The sequence below is a fragment of the Chelonia mydas genome, chromosome 4, assembly GCF_015237465.2.
Source record: "Chelonia mydas isolate rCheMyd1 chromosome 4, rCheMyd1.pri.v2, whole genome shotgun sequence".
Lineage (NCBI taxonomy): Eukaryota > Metazoa > Chordata > Testudines > Cheloniidae > Chelonia > Chelonia mydas.
The window spans coordinates 850,949-867,112 of record NC_057852.1 but is presented as its reverse complement, the minus strand read 5'-3'; the positions used below and the strand labels follow the sequence as shown (position 1 = coordinate 867,112).

General features: G+C 52.6%; 1 protein-coding gene and 1 non-coding gene across 2 annotated transcripts in view; one reads left to right on the top strand and one right to left on the bottom strand.

Annotated features, from left to right (window-relative positions):
* LOC102930774 (class I histocompatibility antigen, F10 alpha chain) overlaps positions 1–16,164 on the bottom strand; it is a 1,343,638-nt gene that overhangs the window by 793,455 nt on the left and 534,019 nt on the right. The gene's annotated exons all lie outside the window — the stretch shown is intronic.
* Positions 3,463–3,536, top strand: TRNAN-GUU. Its single transcript has one exon. It is a non-coding gene; the product is annotated as a tRNA-Asn (tRNA).

Here is a 16,164-nt window from a genome sequence, read left to right as displayed (position 1 = left end):
CAGGGGCTCAGGCTTAATCCTCAAGGCCAAGTGCAAAACCTTCAGCCGGGAACATTTCACTCCCTTCCCACCCAAGCAGCAAGGGAGAAACGGACGAGATGTGCCAGCTCGAAGACGCCTCCCTCCCACTTCCCTGTTGGCTGAGCAAAGCTCTTGGCCTGCCTCATGCCTCGTCAGGGAAGTGCGGCCATGCTGCCCCAGCCTGAGTCCCGGCCGCAGCCTGGCCTGCCCCGGCTGACGGAGTGCAGAGCCCCGCGAGTCAATGGCAGGTCGAGTCTGAAGCCTCGGCTCTTTCCCTAGACAGCCACAAAGAGCTGCCCAGAGCTGCCCAGCATCCCGAGAGCCTCCCTCGTGTTCCCCTGCAGCAGCCGCCTGCCGGTGCGGGTGGGAGAAGGGGACGAGGAAGCATGGCTGTCTCAGGCCGGGACAGGAGCCCTCACCACATGCAGGCCTCTTGCCTTCAGCCCAGGCAGCCAGAGGTGCTGGGGAGCTCCCTGGCAGGCCCCCGCCTCAGCCACCTCTGGCCTCATGGCCTAGGCTCTTGGCGCTCTGCTGGTTACTGCCTCGCATGAAGACCCAGAGCAAAGAGAAACAAGTGCATCCCTAGCACAGGATGGTTTCGATCCACCGACCTCTGGGTTATGGGCCCAGCACGCTGCCGCTGCGCCACTCTGCTGGGTCTTCACCCACAGCCCCCAACATCTGGATTTAGGGGCAGATTAACCTTTTGTGGGCCCTGGTGCCAAACATATTTGTGGGCCCCTATGTCGTCATTGTGGGCTCCGAGCATGGGCCTGGGGTGGCAGGGCCATTGGTGCCCTAGTGTCCCCGGTACTGAATCTCAGAGACATTTTTCATGTTGATCACACACCTCTACATGACTATCTGCATTGCCATACACAGCTCCCTCAGCCCCCAGTTCTTCTCATTCAGCTCTACCCATGTGGGTTTACCAGTGTCCACAGTGAGCAGAACTTTCAGAGAGATCAGGGCAGCTCCCCACAGATTTATCTCCTTCCTCATTCAGACCTTCTATAGCCACATCTCCAGTGCCACCCCATGTCACCAGTCACTGTGTGTGGTCCCACTCTCAGCTCAGAGATCCAAAGCCAGCAGATACCTGGTCAGTTCTGACAAATCCCCTCCCCAGCACCCATCCTGCCATTGGAGCAAGCCCCTTGCAAACACCATTTCCCCAAAGTGAGGACTTAGCCCTTGGGAATCTGAAGACACCAGCCTTTCTCCCTCTGCTCCCATCTACAGGCTAGTCTACTGCCTGGTCCCCACCACCTCTGCCCATGCTTGTTTCCTTTCTACTTTGGACATGCTCCCCAGCCAGCTGGGACTATTCTCCCACTGCAAGCCTCACCTGCTTCCTCTTTCCCTGCTCCCCTTGACATTCCTTTCCTATGGGTGACCTCTGTTCCTTGAGCTTAATTCCAGTTTCTTTATCCGCTCCTAGCTTAATGGCCCCCAGTAGTCACAGAGCCACCTGCAGCTTCTCTGACTATAGCCATGGGGCCAATTGCCAGAGGCCAGCCTGAGATAGCCGCAGCTACTAGTCAAGGGAGGGGTGGCAATTCCAAGGCTGAGCATGCTTGAACCTAGCAACGGCGGCACTAGGGCCTCTAAATCCTCAGCACTGGCCCTAGGCAGCTGCAGACTCTGCAGTTAAGCGCTTCCCTCCTCTAGGCCATGGCTTTAAGTAGCTAAGATGCCCATCACCTGCAGCAGAGGCCACCAATTCCCATGCACCCCTCAGCTAGCACGTAATCGTGCAGAAAGTGCAGCCTGGATGATTTAGGAGGCTGGGGTACCAGGAAGTTCCCATCCCTGATCAGCAGCTCTGCAACAAGCTCACATGGTCCCCATCCGCTGTGGGCTCAGGACCCTGGGAAGACAGTGGAGTTACCCTGTGGATAACCAGTTCTGTCCAAAGCTTGTTGAAGTGAGTGGGAGTCTTTTCATTATCTTTAATGGGCTGCGTACAGAATCAAAGGACCCCATTCTTGACTCTGGGAGCAAAGCGCATTCTGTGCTGCACTGGTTTACTATGGTAACAGGAAGGTCTCACATTCCCCAGTGAATAAGCAACACCTCCTACAACACCTAACTTTTTCTGAGAGGCCTCCTGCCCAATTATGAAATATAAACCTGCTTCGCTTACAAGGGCTGAAAATATCTGGTAGTGTGGTCACAAAAGCAAGGCCCTTCTGAATTCAGGAGGAATTTTGGATGTGCACAGAACACAGACAGGACTGGTTCCTGCACGGTTACAGAACTGCGGTAAAGTGGAACAATTTTCAGCTTGTGTGATTGGAGGATATCTGGATCCATATGCTAAGACTGTCCTACATAAATGAGGAAAAGGTGAGGTGCTTTTGTTATTCTTTTGTTCCACTCTTTGTTTCTGTGGGGAATTTGCCAGTGCAATATTCCTGTCTTCCCTTTCAACAATCAACACTAAAAGAAATGACCATGGCTGTTGAAAATAGCAATTCCAGTCCGAGTTAGCACTGGGGAGATGCCAGCATTTGTTGCTCAATTTTATTCTACTTTTTGCGCAGCACGGTTCAGTGGATCAGCATATTTGATTGGGGAGAAATGAAGTAACAAGCAACCCAAATTGAGCTTGAGCTCCTGAGTTTTGAGAATGTTCAAATGTGGAAGGCAGGTGCTCGATTCCCTTTCTGAATATTGGATAAATCTAGAAAGGAAAAGCCAATTTCTGCTTCCCTGGCTCAGAATGGAAATCCTCCTATGGGCATGGTACTGTTTCTACAGCTGCCCAGGTCCTCGAGTAGAGCCTCCCCTCCCTTACTTTTCATTTTAACTTCTTGTGGGATCCACAGACCCCCCCTTGCTAGGCTTCAGACAGAGAGGGGCACTGTCCATTCAGTCCACCCAGTTCCTCCTTTGGGGGCTGCCAGGCGAGGTCACACCAGCATCCCTCGTCCAGCCTGGGGAAGTCTTTGAGGGTGATATCTGGACCAAAGCCTTCTACTCCTTGGGCACACTTGTTCCCCATTCACAGCGCCACCCCTTCGAGCAGCCAGCTGCCCATTCACAGCAAGCTGCAGCGCATGGGGTCTCAGCTTCCCCACTCCCTCCCGCTCCCTTTCCTGTGGATAGTGGCCAAGGGAATGCTGGGAAATGTAGTTCCTTCCCTGCTCCAGGGCTGGCTCTCTAGGCAGGGAGCTGGCCAAGGAACTACAGCTCCCAGGGCCCCGTGGGCTCTCAGCTCCCAGGCTGGATCCCTGCTGCTCCGAGGCTCCACTTGGGCAGCGCTGGAGAGGGGAGGAAGCGAGTGTTATGGGCCCGTCTGAGCTTGGGCCTGGCACGGTGGAGCCATTGGTGCCACGGTGAATCCGGTCCTGTCCGGACTAGCGCCTTGCGAGCTCTAGCGTGGGCAGCAGGTCTGCCGGCTGCACAGCCTGGGTGACAGCAGACAGGTCTCTAGGTGTCTCTGTGGCGCAAGGGGTCAGCGCGTTCGGCTGTTAACCGAGAGGCTGGTGGTTCGAGCCCACCCAGGGACGCTGGTAACCTCGGGCTGTTTCCTTGCTCCTCAAGATGTGCCGGGAGCCTCAAAGGCCCCTTTTTGCCACCTCAGACCCGACTCTCTTGGCCTCAGGGGGTTCAGCTGGTGGCCCGCAGAGTGCGCTGGATGCGAGTCAGAAACCCATCTCCCAGCAGCCGTGCCGGGGGCTCGGGCTTAATCCTCAAGGCCTAGTGCAAAACCTTCCGCCGGGCACATTTCACTCCCTTCCCTGCCCGCCCCCGTGCTGCAAGAGATAGACACACACACAATCTCTCCCTAACCTGTTTGCAAACCCTTGGCGCGTGTTTCCCAAGCTGGGCAACCTGCTCCCAGCTGAAGGTGACCACACACCCTGCCAGGGGCAGGCTCTGCTCAGCCAGGCTCCGCACCGCCTGCACTAGACAGGTGGTTCCCAGCCCCAAAACTTACTCACATTTCACCCCAATGGCCCCAAACTGCCACTTTTAATATGCAAATAAGGAGCAGCCACGCTCAGGCCTCTCCCCAGCTCTCCAGGGCAGCCGGCAGGCAGAGAACAAGGTGAGATTTAAATTAGCCAGGACGAAAAGGAGGACTTGTGGCACCTTAGAGACTAACCAATTTATTTGAGCATAAGCTTTCGTGAGCTACAGCTCATTTCATCAGATGCATTCAGTGGAAAATACAGTGGGGAGATTTATATACATAGAGAACATGAAACAATGGGTGTCACCATACACACAGGAAGCAGAGTGATCACTTAAGGTGAGCTATTACCAGCAGGAGAGTGGGGGGCGGGGGAGGGGGGAGAGACTTTTTGTAGTGATAATCAAGATGGGCCATTTCCAGCAGTTGACAAGAATGTCTGAGGAACAGACAGACAGGAACAGACAGGAACAGAGCCGGGGGTAGAGGTAGAAGGAATAAACATGGGGAAATAGTTTTACTTTGTGTAATGACCCATCCACTCCCAGTTTTTATTCAAGCCTAAGTTAATTGTATGCAGTTTGCAAATTAATTCCAATTCAGCAGTCTCTCGTTGGAGTCTGTTTTTGAAGTTTTTTTGTTGAAGAATTGCAACTTTTAGGTCGTAATCGAGTGACCAAAGAGATTGAAGTGTTCTCCAACTGGTTTTTGAATGTTATAATTCTTGACGTCTGATTTGTGTCCATTTATTCTTTTACGTAGAGACTGTCCAGTTTGACCAATGTACATGGCAGAGGGGCATTGCTGGCACATGATGGCATATATCACATTGGTAGATGTGCAGGTGAACGAGCCTCTGATAGTGTGGCTGATGTGACTAGGCCCTATGATGGTGTCCCCTGAATAGATATGTGGACATAGTTGGCGTCAGGCTTTGTTGCAAGGATAGGTTCCTGGGTTAGTGGTTCTGTTGTGTGGTGTGTGGTTGCTGGTGAGTATTTGCTTCAGGTTGGGGGGCTGTCTGTAAGCAAGGGCTGGCCTGTCTCCCAAGATCTGTGAGAGTGATGGGTCGTCCTTCAGGATAGGTTGTAAATCTTTGATGATGCGCTGGAGAGGTTTTAGTTTTCCGGTATAGGGTGGTTTTTATGTGACCATCGCTTATTAGCACCGTAGTGTCCAGGAAGTGGATCTCTTGTGTGGACTGGTCCAGGCTGAGGTTGATGGTGGGATGGAAATTGTTTAAATCATGATGGAATTCCTCAAGGGCTTCTTTTCCATGGGTCCAGATGATGAAGATGTCATCAATGTAATGCAAGTAGAGTAGGGGCATTAGGGGACAAGAGCTGAGGAAGCATTGTTCTAAGTCAGCCATAAACATGTTGGCATCCTGTGGGGCCATGCGGGTACCCATAGCAGTGCCGCTGATTTGAAGGTATACATTGTCCCCAAATGTGAAATATGTTATGGGTGAGGAAAAGTCACAAAGTTCAGCCACCAGGTTTGCCAGGATGTCGCTCACTCAATTCCCTCTGCTCTCCAGCAGGTGGCGCCAGAGAGCGCCGAGCTCGCTCACTTCCCTTTCGCGCGTCGGCTCAGCCCCGGGTTCAAGGCACCAGCCGGGCGGGATTCCAGCCGCAGAAGGTCCCTTCTCCCCGGGGCTCAGGGAGCGCGGAGCATGGGGCTGCTCTGCGGGGACGGACTTGCACATTTGGGATGTTAGTGAAAAACATTCCTTCTTGGCTGAGTAAAGGGCAGAGATCTGCCCTTAGCCTGCCCGGAGTGCGGCGTCCTCCAAACCGACCCTCACTCGCTAGGCAGGCATCACCCTTCTGCTGGGGGAAAAGGCCACACGTCCCCACTCCCCAGCTGTGCGGGGGCGGAGAGCCAATGAGACCTTCTAGTAACAGGGAAAGAGAATCAAGCCTGTGTTTGGGAAAATCACATCACCACATTCAGTGTCGTCCCTAGCCATTGAGTGCCCTACGCAGCCCACCTTCTGGGGGGCTGTGTGGGGCCCCAGGCCTCCCCCTCCCCCCAGGGACTGGGAGGCAGGAGCTGTGGGGGCACTTTTGGGGGCCCCACAGGCATTAGCGGGGGGCAGGGAGCAGCCCACTCCGCTTCCCTTGCCCTGGACCCAGCCGTGTCGCTCAGGGGGTGGGGTTGGGGAAAGGGAAAACTGCCCCCCCACACTCACCGGCAGTGGCGGGAAGCTGAGCAGCCCGGCCCCAGCCCGACCTACTCCACCAGCTCCCAGCCCCGGCGCTCTGCTTCCCACCGCAAGTGAGTGCTGGAGCCGGGAGACCTTTGTGCTAGGGACTTTTGCACTCACTACAGGCTTGTGTCTATGTCTCTCTGTGGTGCAATGGGCCAGCGCATTCGGCTGTTAACTGAGAGGTTGGTGGTTCGAGCCCACTCAGGGACGGTGATAAGCCTGTGCTACTTCCTTGCTCCTCAAGACCTGCTAGGAGCCTCAAAGGCCCCTTTTTGCCACCTCAAACCCGACTCTCTTGGCCACAGGGGGTTCAGCTGGTGGCCCGCAGAGTGCGCTGGATGCGAGTCAGAAACCCGTCTCCCAACAGCCGTGCCAGGGGCTCGGGCTTAATCCTCATGGCCGAGCCCAAAACCTTCAGCTGGGAAACGTTTCACTCCCTTCCCGCCTCCGGCCAAGTGGCAAGGGAGAAACGGATGAGACACGCCAGCTCAAAGATGCCTCCCTCCCGCTTCCCTGTTGGCTGCACACAGCCCTTGGCGTGTCTCATGGCTCACCAGGGAAGCGCGGCCAAGCTGCCCCAGCCTGAGTCCCGGCGGCAGCCTGGCCCGCCGCAGCTGACGGAGCGCAGAGCCCCGCGACTCAATGGCAGATCGAGTCAGGGCCACGTAACCCACCCTCCCGGTGCTCCGGGGCTGGGGCGGCTGGGGAGGCTGCGGCCGTGCAGCTCACTCTGGAGCTGGGAGGGAGGCTGGGGGCACAAGCCTCTGGCGGGAGCTGGCTGCTGCAGTGGGGGGGCGGCTCTGGGCTCCAGCGGGGTTTGTGGAAGGGGCGGGGCCTCATGCAGAAGGGGCGGGGTAGGGGGTTAGTCTCCCCCAGCTGGTGGTTCACGTCCCGCCCATGGTGTTGCAACGGAAGAGGCTGCCCACTCTGCACTTGTATCGAGGTTCCCCCACTATGTGGCCGCGCAGAGGCTGCAGGAGACAGGCGGGCGATGGCAGGGGAAGGGGCGACGTGGGAGACAGGCGGGTGATGGCAGGGGAAGGGGCGACGCAGGAGACAGGCGGGTGATGGCAGGGGAAGGGGCGACGTGGGAGACAGGCAGGTGACGGCAGGGGAAGGGGCGACGCGGGAGACAGGCGGGTGACGGCAGGGGAAGGGGCGACGCGGGAGACAGGCGGGTGACGGCAGGGGAAGGGGAGACGCGGGAGACAGGCGGGCGATGGCAGGGGAAGTGGCGATGCGGGAGACAGGCGGGCGATGGCGGGGGAAGGAGCGACGCGGGAGACAGGCGGGTGATGGCAGGGGAAGGGGCGACGTGGGAGACAGGTGGGTGACGGCAGGGGAAGGGGCGACGCGGGAGACAGGCGGGTGATGGCGGGGGAAGGGGTGACGTGGGAGACAGGCGGGAGATGGCAGGGGAAGTGGCGATGCGGGAGACAGGCGGGCGATGGCGGGGGAAGGGGCGACGCGGGAGACAGGTGGGTGACGGCAGGGGAAGGAGCGATGCTCACTCAGGCTCTCTCACTGCCCTCCCAGCAAACACATGCTCGGATACTTCCTCAGCAAGCAAACACACACACTCGGATACTTACCAGTTCCAGGCAAACTCCTGCTGTGAGCTGCTCTGCTGTCCCCGCTGCTCAGCTGGTTCGCTGCCGCTAGAGCCAGAGCCTCGCTAGCCAGAGCCTCGCGAACCAGCTGAGCGGCAGCGAACCAGCTGAGCAGCAGGGACAGCAGAGCAGCTCACAGCAGGAGTTTGCCTGGGAGTTCGCCTGCAGTGAGCCCAGTGAGGCTTACATCTTGCAAACTGCTCTGAGGAAGCTCATAGTAGGTAGGTGATATGGAAGGGGGGGGTTCAGCTGTTGTGACCTGCACTGGATGTGCCATGTTTGTCTTTCTTCCACAGGACAGAAGCGACTTTGTCTGTACAAAGTGCAAGCTGGTCTCCATATTGGAAGAGAAGATTGAAGGTCTGGAGCAACAGGTAACGACCCTGCGTTGTATACGAGAGACTGAGGATTTTCTGGACAAAACTCAGGATAGGCTTCTAGGGGCACAAAGCTCTAAAGATATAGAGCAGGTTGCACTGAGGAGCCAAGAGGCTGGTGAAGAAGCTTGGCAACATGTGACCTCCAGAAGAGGTAAGCGGAATGTCCGGGTTCCAGTAACACAGACACAGGTAACTAACCGCTTTCATGTTCTCTCCACAGGTACCATTGCGGAGAGTGGACCAGATGATATGTCTGGGGGGAGAAAGCAGAAGGAGACTCCGCTGGTTGGAAGGCATGAGATGCGATGTCCTGAGGTTGGGGGTTCCACGACCACCACTCCCAAGAGGAGAAGGCGGGTGGTGGTGGTCGGGGACTCTCTCCTCCGGGGGACTGAGTCATCTATCTGCCGCCCTGACCAGGAAAACCGAGAAGTCTGCTGCTTGCCAGGGGCTAAGATTCGCGATGTGACGGAGAGACTGCCGAGACTCATCAAGCCCTCGGATCGCTACCCCTTCCTGCTTCTCCACGTGGGCACCAATGATACTGCCAAGAATAACCTTGAGCGGATCACTGCGGACTACGTGGCTCTGGGAAGAAGGATAAAGGAGTTGGAGGCGCAAGTGGTGTTCTCGTCCATCCTCCCCGTGGAAGGAAAAGGCCTGGGTAGGGACCGTCGAATCGTGGAAGTCAACGAATGGCTACGCAGGTGGTGTCGGAGAGAAGGCTTTGGATTCTTTGACCATGGGATGGTGTTCCATGAAGGAGGAGTGCTGGGCAGAGACGGGCTCCATCTTACGAAGAGAGGGAAGAGCATCTTTGCCAGCAGGCTGGCTAACCTAGTGAGGAGGGCTTTAAACTAGGTTCACCGGGGGAAGGAGACCAAAGCCCTGAGGTAAGTGGGAAAGCGGGATACCGGGAGGAAACACAGGCAGGAATGTCTGTGAGGGGCGGGCTCCTGCCTCATACTGAGAAGGAGGGGCGATCAACAGGTTATCTCAAGTGCTTATATACAAATGCACAAAGCCTTGGAAACAAGCAGGGATAACTGGAGGTCCTGGTGATGTCAAGGAACTATGACGTGATTGGAATAACAGAGACTTCGTGGGATAACTCACATGACTGGAGTACAGTCATGGATGGTTATAAACTGTTCAGGAAGGACAGGCAGGGCAGAAAAGGTGGGGGAGTAGCACTGTATGTAAGGGAGCAGTGTGACTGCTCAGAGCTCCGGTACGAAACTGTGGAAAAACCTGAGTGTCTCTGGATTAAGTTTAGAAGTGTGAGTAACAAGAGTGATGTAGTTGTGGGAGTCTGCTATAGACCACCGGACCAGGGGGATGAGGTGGATGAGGCTTTCTTCCGGCAACTCACGGAAGCTACTAGATCGCATGCCCTGATTCTCATGGGTGACTTTAATTTTCCTGATATCTGCTGGGAGAGCAATACAGCGGTGCATAGACAATCCAGGAACTTTTTGGAAAGCGTAGGGGACAATTTCCTGGTGCAAGTGCTAGGGGAGCCAACTATGGGGGGCGCTTTTCTTGACCTGCTGCTCACAAACCGGGTAGAATTAGTGGGGGAAGCAAAAGTGGATGGGAATCTGGGAGGCAGTGACCATGAGTTGGTTGAGTTCAGGATCCTGACGCAGGGAAGAAAGGTAAGCAGCAGGATACGGACCCTGGACTTCAGGAAAGCAGACTTCAACTCCCTCAGGGAACAGATGGCCAGGATCCCCTGGGGGACTAACATGAAGGGGAAGGGAGTCCAGGAGAGCTGGCTGTATTTCAAGGAATCCCTGTTGAGGTTACAGGGACAAACCATCCCGATGAGTCGAAAGAATAGTAAATACGGCAGGCGACCAGCTTGGCTTAGTGGTGATATCCTAGCGGATCTTAAACATAAAAAAGAAGCTTACAAGAAGTGGAAGGTTGGACGTATGACCAGGGAAGAGTATAAAAATATTGCTCGGGCATGTAGGAAAGATGTCAGGAGGGCCAAATCGCACCTGGAGCTGCAGCTAGCAAGAGATGTCAAGAGTAACAAGAAGGGTTTCTTCAGGTATGTTGGCAACAAGAAGAAAGCCAAGGAAAGTGTGGGCCCCTTACTGAATGAGGGAGGCAACCTAGTGACAGAGGATGTGGAAAAAGCTAATGTACTCAATGCTTTTTTTGCCTCTGTTTTCACTAACAAGGTCAACTCCCAGACTGCTGCGCTGGGCATCACAAAATGGGGAAGAGATGGCCAGCCCTCTGTGGAGATAGAGGTGGTTAGGGACTATTTAGAAAAGCTGGACGTGCACAAGTCCATGGGGCCGGACAAGTTGCATCCGAGAGTGCTGAAGGAATTGGCGGCTGTGATTGCAGAGCCCTTGGCCATTATCTTTGAAAACTCGTGGCGAACGGGGGAAGTCCCAGATGACTGGAAAAAGGCTAATGTAGTGCCAATCTTTAAAAAAGGGAAGAAGGAGGATCCTGGGAACTACAGGCCAGTCAGCCTCACCTCAGTCCCTGGAAAAATCATGGAGCAGGTCCTCAAAGAATCAATCCTGAAGCACTTAGAGGAGAGGAAAGTGATCAGGAACAGTCAGCATGGATTCACCAAGGGAAGGTCATGCCTGACTAATCTAATCGCCTTTTATGATGAGATTACTGGTTCTGTGGATGAAGGGAAAGCAGTGGATGTATTGTTTCTTGACTTTAGCAAAGCTTTTGACACGGTCTCCCACAGTATTCTTGTCAGCAAGTTAAGGAAGTATGGGCTGGATGAATGCACTATAAGGTGGGTAGAAAGCTGGCTAGATTGTCGGACTCAACGGGTAGTGATCAATGGCTCCATGTCTAGTTGGCAGCCGGTGTCAAGTGGAGTGCCCCAGGGGTCGGTCCTGGGGCCGGTTTTGTTCAATATCTTCATAAATGATCTGGAGGATGGTGTGGATTGCACTCTCAGCAAATTTGCGGATGATACTAAACTGGGAGGAGTGGTAGATACGCTGGAGGGGAGGGATAGGATACAGAAGGACCTAGACAAATTGGAGGTTTGGGCCAAAAGAAATCTGATGAAGTTCAATAAGGATAAGTGCAGAGTCCTACACTTAGGATGGAAGAATCCAATGCACTGCTACAGACTAGGGACCGAATGGCTAGGCAGCAGTTCTGCGGAAAAGGACCTAGGGGTGACAGTGGACGAGAAGCTGGATATGAGTCAGCAGTGTGCCCTTGTTGCCAAGAAGGCCAATGGCATTTTGGGATGTATAAGTAGGGGCATAGCGAGCAGATCGAGAGACGTGATCGTTCCCCTCTGTTCGACATTGGTGAGGCCTCATCTGGAGTACTGTGTCCAGTTTGGGGCCCCACACTACAAGAAGGATGTGGATAAATTGGAGAGAGTCCAGCGAAGGGCAACAAAAATGATTAGGGGTCTGGAACACATGACTTATGAGGAGAGGCTGAGGGAACTGGGATTGTTTAGTCTGCAGAAGAGAAGAATGAGGGGGGATTTGATAGCTACTTTCAACTACCTGAGAGGTGGTTCCAGAGAGGATGGTTCTAGACTATTCTCAGTGGTAGAAGAGGACAGGACAAGGAGCAATGGTCTCAAGTTGCAGTGGGGGAGGTTTAGGTTGGATATTAGGAAAAACTTTTTCACCAAGAGGGTGGTGAAACACTGGAATGGGTTACCTAGGGAGGTGGTAGAATCTCCTTCCTTAGAAGTTTTTAAGGTCAGGATTGACAAAGCCCTGGCTGGGATGATTTAATTGGGGATTGGTCCTGCTTTGAGCAGGGGATTGGACTAGATGACCTCCTGAGGTCCCTTCCAACCCTGATATTTTATGATTCTATGATTCAATGATCTGAAACTCAAGACTCCTACAAAAAGTGGAAACTAGGTCAAAGTACAAAGGATAACTATAAACAAATAACACAAGCAGGTAGGGACAAAATTAGAAAGGCCAAGGCACAAAATGAGATTAAATTAGCTAGAGACACGAAGGGTAACAAAAAGTCATTCTATAAATACATTAAAAGCAAGGACAGGGCAGGCCCGTTACTCAAGGAGAAGGGAAAAACAATAACAGAAAATGTGGAAATGGCAGAAGTGCTAAATGATTTTTCTGTTTCGGTTTTCACCATAAAGTTTCATAAGTGATTGCCAATGAAAATGAGGTAGAATCTGGGGCTAAAATAGGGAAAGAACAAGTTAAACGTGATTTAGACAAGTTAGATGTCTTCAAGTTGCCAGGACCTGATGAAATACATCCTAGAATACTCAAGGAGCTGACTGTGGAGATATCTGGGCCATTGGCGATTATCTTCGAAAAGTCATGGAAGACGGGAGATTCCAGAGGACTGTAAGAGGACAAATATAGTGCCAGTCTCTAGAAAAGGGGATAAGGACAACCTGGGGAATTACAGCCCTGTCAGTCGCGCTCCCAGTGCTGTTAGCTACGCCCCTCGTGCGGGTGGCTTTTAGAGCGCTGGGAGAGCTCTCTCCTCGCGCTGGTGCCACCATTCCATGCTGGTGCCGTGGCAGCGCTTTAACGTTGCTAATGTAGACAAAGCCTAAGACTTCGGATACGGTCTCACATGACCGTCTCATAAACAAGGGAAATACAGCCTAGGTGTGTTAGGGGGCTTATTCCTTCACCCACTTCCTTCCCTGGTCCTTCTCGTATGAACAGAGACCAACAATACCCGAAGTCCAAAGGTGCAAACGTAACTCGATGTTTATTGGGGTGAACTTCCAGCAAGCATGATTCCAGTTTCCTTCCTTAGTGTCCCCCTTCCCAGCTCTGATACCACAGAGCCTTACCTGTGTCCCATTACCTGTTCCCATTCCCGCCCTTAGCAAAACATGATTCCAATTTCCCCACCCCCATTCTCTGTTCCCATTTTCCCCTTTAGCAAAACATTATTCCAATTTCCTTACCCCCATTCCCTGTTCCCATTTCCCCCCACCCACCCCCCTACCCCCCTCACTGACCGTCTCATAAACAAGGGAAATACAGCCTAGGTGGAGCTACTATAAGGTGCTTGCAAAACTGGTTGGAAAACCATTCCCAGAGAGTAGTTATCAGTGGTTCAGAGTCAGGCTGGGGTCCCACAGAGATCAGTTCTGGGTCCAGTTCTGTTCAATATCGTCATCAATGATTTAGATGATGGCATAGAGAGTACACTTATAAAGTTTGTGGAGAAACTAAGCGGGAAAGGGTTCCAAGTGCTTTGGAGAGCAGGATTCTAATTCAAAATTATTTGAATAAACTGGAGAAAAGGTCTGAAGTAAATAGGATGAAATTCAACAAGGACAAATGCAAAGCACTCCACTTAGGAAGGAACAATCAGTTGCACACATACAAAATGGGAAGTGACTGCCTAGGAAGGAGTAATGTGGAAAGGGGTCTAGGGGTCATAGTGGACCACAAGCTAAATATGAGTCAACAGTGTAACACTGTTGCAAAAAAAGCAAACATCCTTCTGGGACCTATCAGCAGGAGTGTTGAAAGCAAGACACGAGAAATAATTCTTTCACTCTACTCTGCGCTGATAGGGCCTTAGCTGGAGTATTGTGTCCAGATCTGGGTAACACATTTCAGAAAGGATAGTGGACAAATTGGAGAAAATCCAGAGGAGAGTAACAAAAATGATTAACAGTCATGAGCTATGAGGCAAGATTGAAGTAACTGGGTTTCTTTAGTCTGGAAAAGAGAAGACTGAGAGGGGACAGGACAACAGTTTTCAAGTGCATAAAAGGTTGTTGTTAGGATATAGATATTCAGGCCTGTCTGTAAAGGCCTGTACTTTAAGAATTTAGGGGTATTCTTATTACTTGGCTAGTTCTAGAGGTATAAAAGAAAGAATCAAAATCACTGTCTGCTGGTGTAAGGGCCTTCTCTTACTGTGACAGTTTGAGGCCCTGTTCTTAGGCTAAGGCCTTTGGCTAAGCAGCAGAGGCAGCCATAAGCCAGGAAGCGAACAGTCACATCCTCACATTCCAAACTAGCCACATTGAAAGAAGGTGCTATTGGGCTGTTAGGAATACAATCCTGTCCTGAATACAATCCTGTCCTGATAATTCCTATCACCTCCAAAGAAAGGGAAGTGCCTAGAAAATGTAAAAGGAAACTTAGTTTGATAGCATCCTGTCTGGCAAGAACTCACTTATCAATAGCTGGGATGTGAAATCCTCACTTCTGTATTGTTTTCCCACTTTGCTATTGTTTGTCTGTATAATCTCTGTCTGGTCCTGTGATTGTTTCTGTCTGCTGTATAATTAATTTTGCTGGGTGTAATCTAATTAAGGTGGTGGGATATAATTGGTTAGCTAATCATGTTACAATATGTTAGGATTGGTTAGTTAAATTTTAGTAGAATGATTGGTTAAGGTATAGCTAAGAATATTACTATATAAATTAGGGGCAAACAGGAAGTAAGTTGGGATTCGAAAATAAGGAAAAGGAACTTGTATTTAAGCTTGCTGGAAGTTCACCCCAATAAACATCGAATTGTTTGCACCTTTGGACTTCGGGTATTGTTGCTCTCTGTTCATGCGAGAAGGACCAGGGAAGTGGGAGAGTGAAGGAATAAGCTCTCTAACATCTTGGTGCCGTGACTCGGATACATCGCATTGGATAGGTGAGTGGCAGCCTGTAAGTCCCCCTCCCCAACAGTCCGCGCAGCTGCTTGGAGGGGGTATGGCGAACTCTCGTGATGGTAGTTGCGGGTTCTGGCAAGCTGGGGTAACGGATTTTTTGAACAAATGGATAAGGAAGAATCAGGGCCCATACCAGGTGCAGGGGTTCACCTGGGATGAGATTGAGAAGGAGATGGGAGAGGTTTTGGGAGACCCCAAGGGAAAGGAGTGTAGGAAAAAGGGAATGGTATTACAAGGTTTGTGTGCTGGGATGGCATACTGGGTAAAAAGGGAAGCTGATCTCCTCCAACACATTAAGGATTTGGAGGGGATTGTGGATCAGCAACGGATTTTAACAGAAAAATCTGTGTTAGCAGTAGAGGTAGCAGATTTGAAGGCACGGGATGCTGCACGGACAGAGGAGTCTTGTGAGGCAATCCGAAGAGAGAGGGACGAACTGCTGGGGAGAGTAGGAGACTTAGAGGAGGAATTGTATCATTGTAAACATGGGGGCAATGGACTTGGGGACCCCAAACCATCCGCCCCACTAATGGAACTGAAGGAGACACCTCCACCACCCTACCCTGAAAAAATACTGTACCCACCACTGCCAGTGGACGTTGTAAGCCGGCGATCCACAGTTACAGCCCCTGCGAGAGAGGCTACCCGGGAGGAGCTGCAGGAGGCAGGAATAGTGGCCCCGGTTGCGGGGTGGGGGGACCAGGCCCCACAAGTAGTAGAACAGGCAGAAATCCGCCCCTTGTCCCTGAAGGACCGGGAGGCAGTACTGGGTCGTTTGGGAAAGGTACCCCGGAATGATTGGGATCAGTTTGTGCTGTGGCTAGTGGAGGTGGACAGGGAGATGGAGGGTCTAACTCGTGAGGACCAGGTGATCTTATGGCGTAGTCTTTTGGGACGAGGTACCTTGGGAATCGATGTGGCAGGAGTGGCACACCCATTTCTAATCCCCGGACAGGTGGCAAAACACTTGTTTGGGGTGTACTCTCGTACTGCGGGGATGAATAAGATGAAGCGAATCCCTGGGGAAACAGGGCGGGATACACTTAATCGCATACAGGCATGGGCACGGTGCTGGGTGAATCCCCTGGATGGTCCATGGGTGTTGCCACAGGCAGGGGCACCGGGACCTGGTGGGGGTGTGGAGCAGGGTAGGGGTGTGGAATTGCTGGAGAAATGGTTGGAGCTGAGCAATCCGCAGTTCGTGGGGCATTTAAGGTTGCAGCACCCTGAACTTGCTCCCAATCAGCTACCCCAGTTTCTGGAACAGGCAGATGTGTGGAGGCAGATGCATCAGGGGGAAGAGCCAGTCCATGCTATTACTGCGGGGGATCAATACAAGGTGGAAAGGAGTGGGTCAGCCTGGAGAGGAG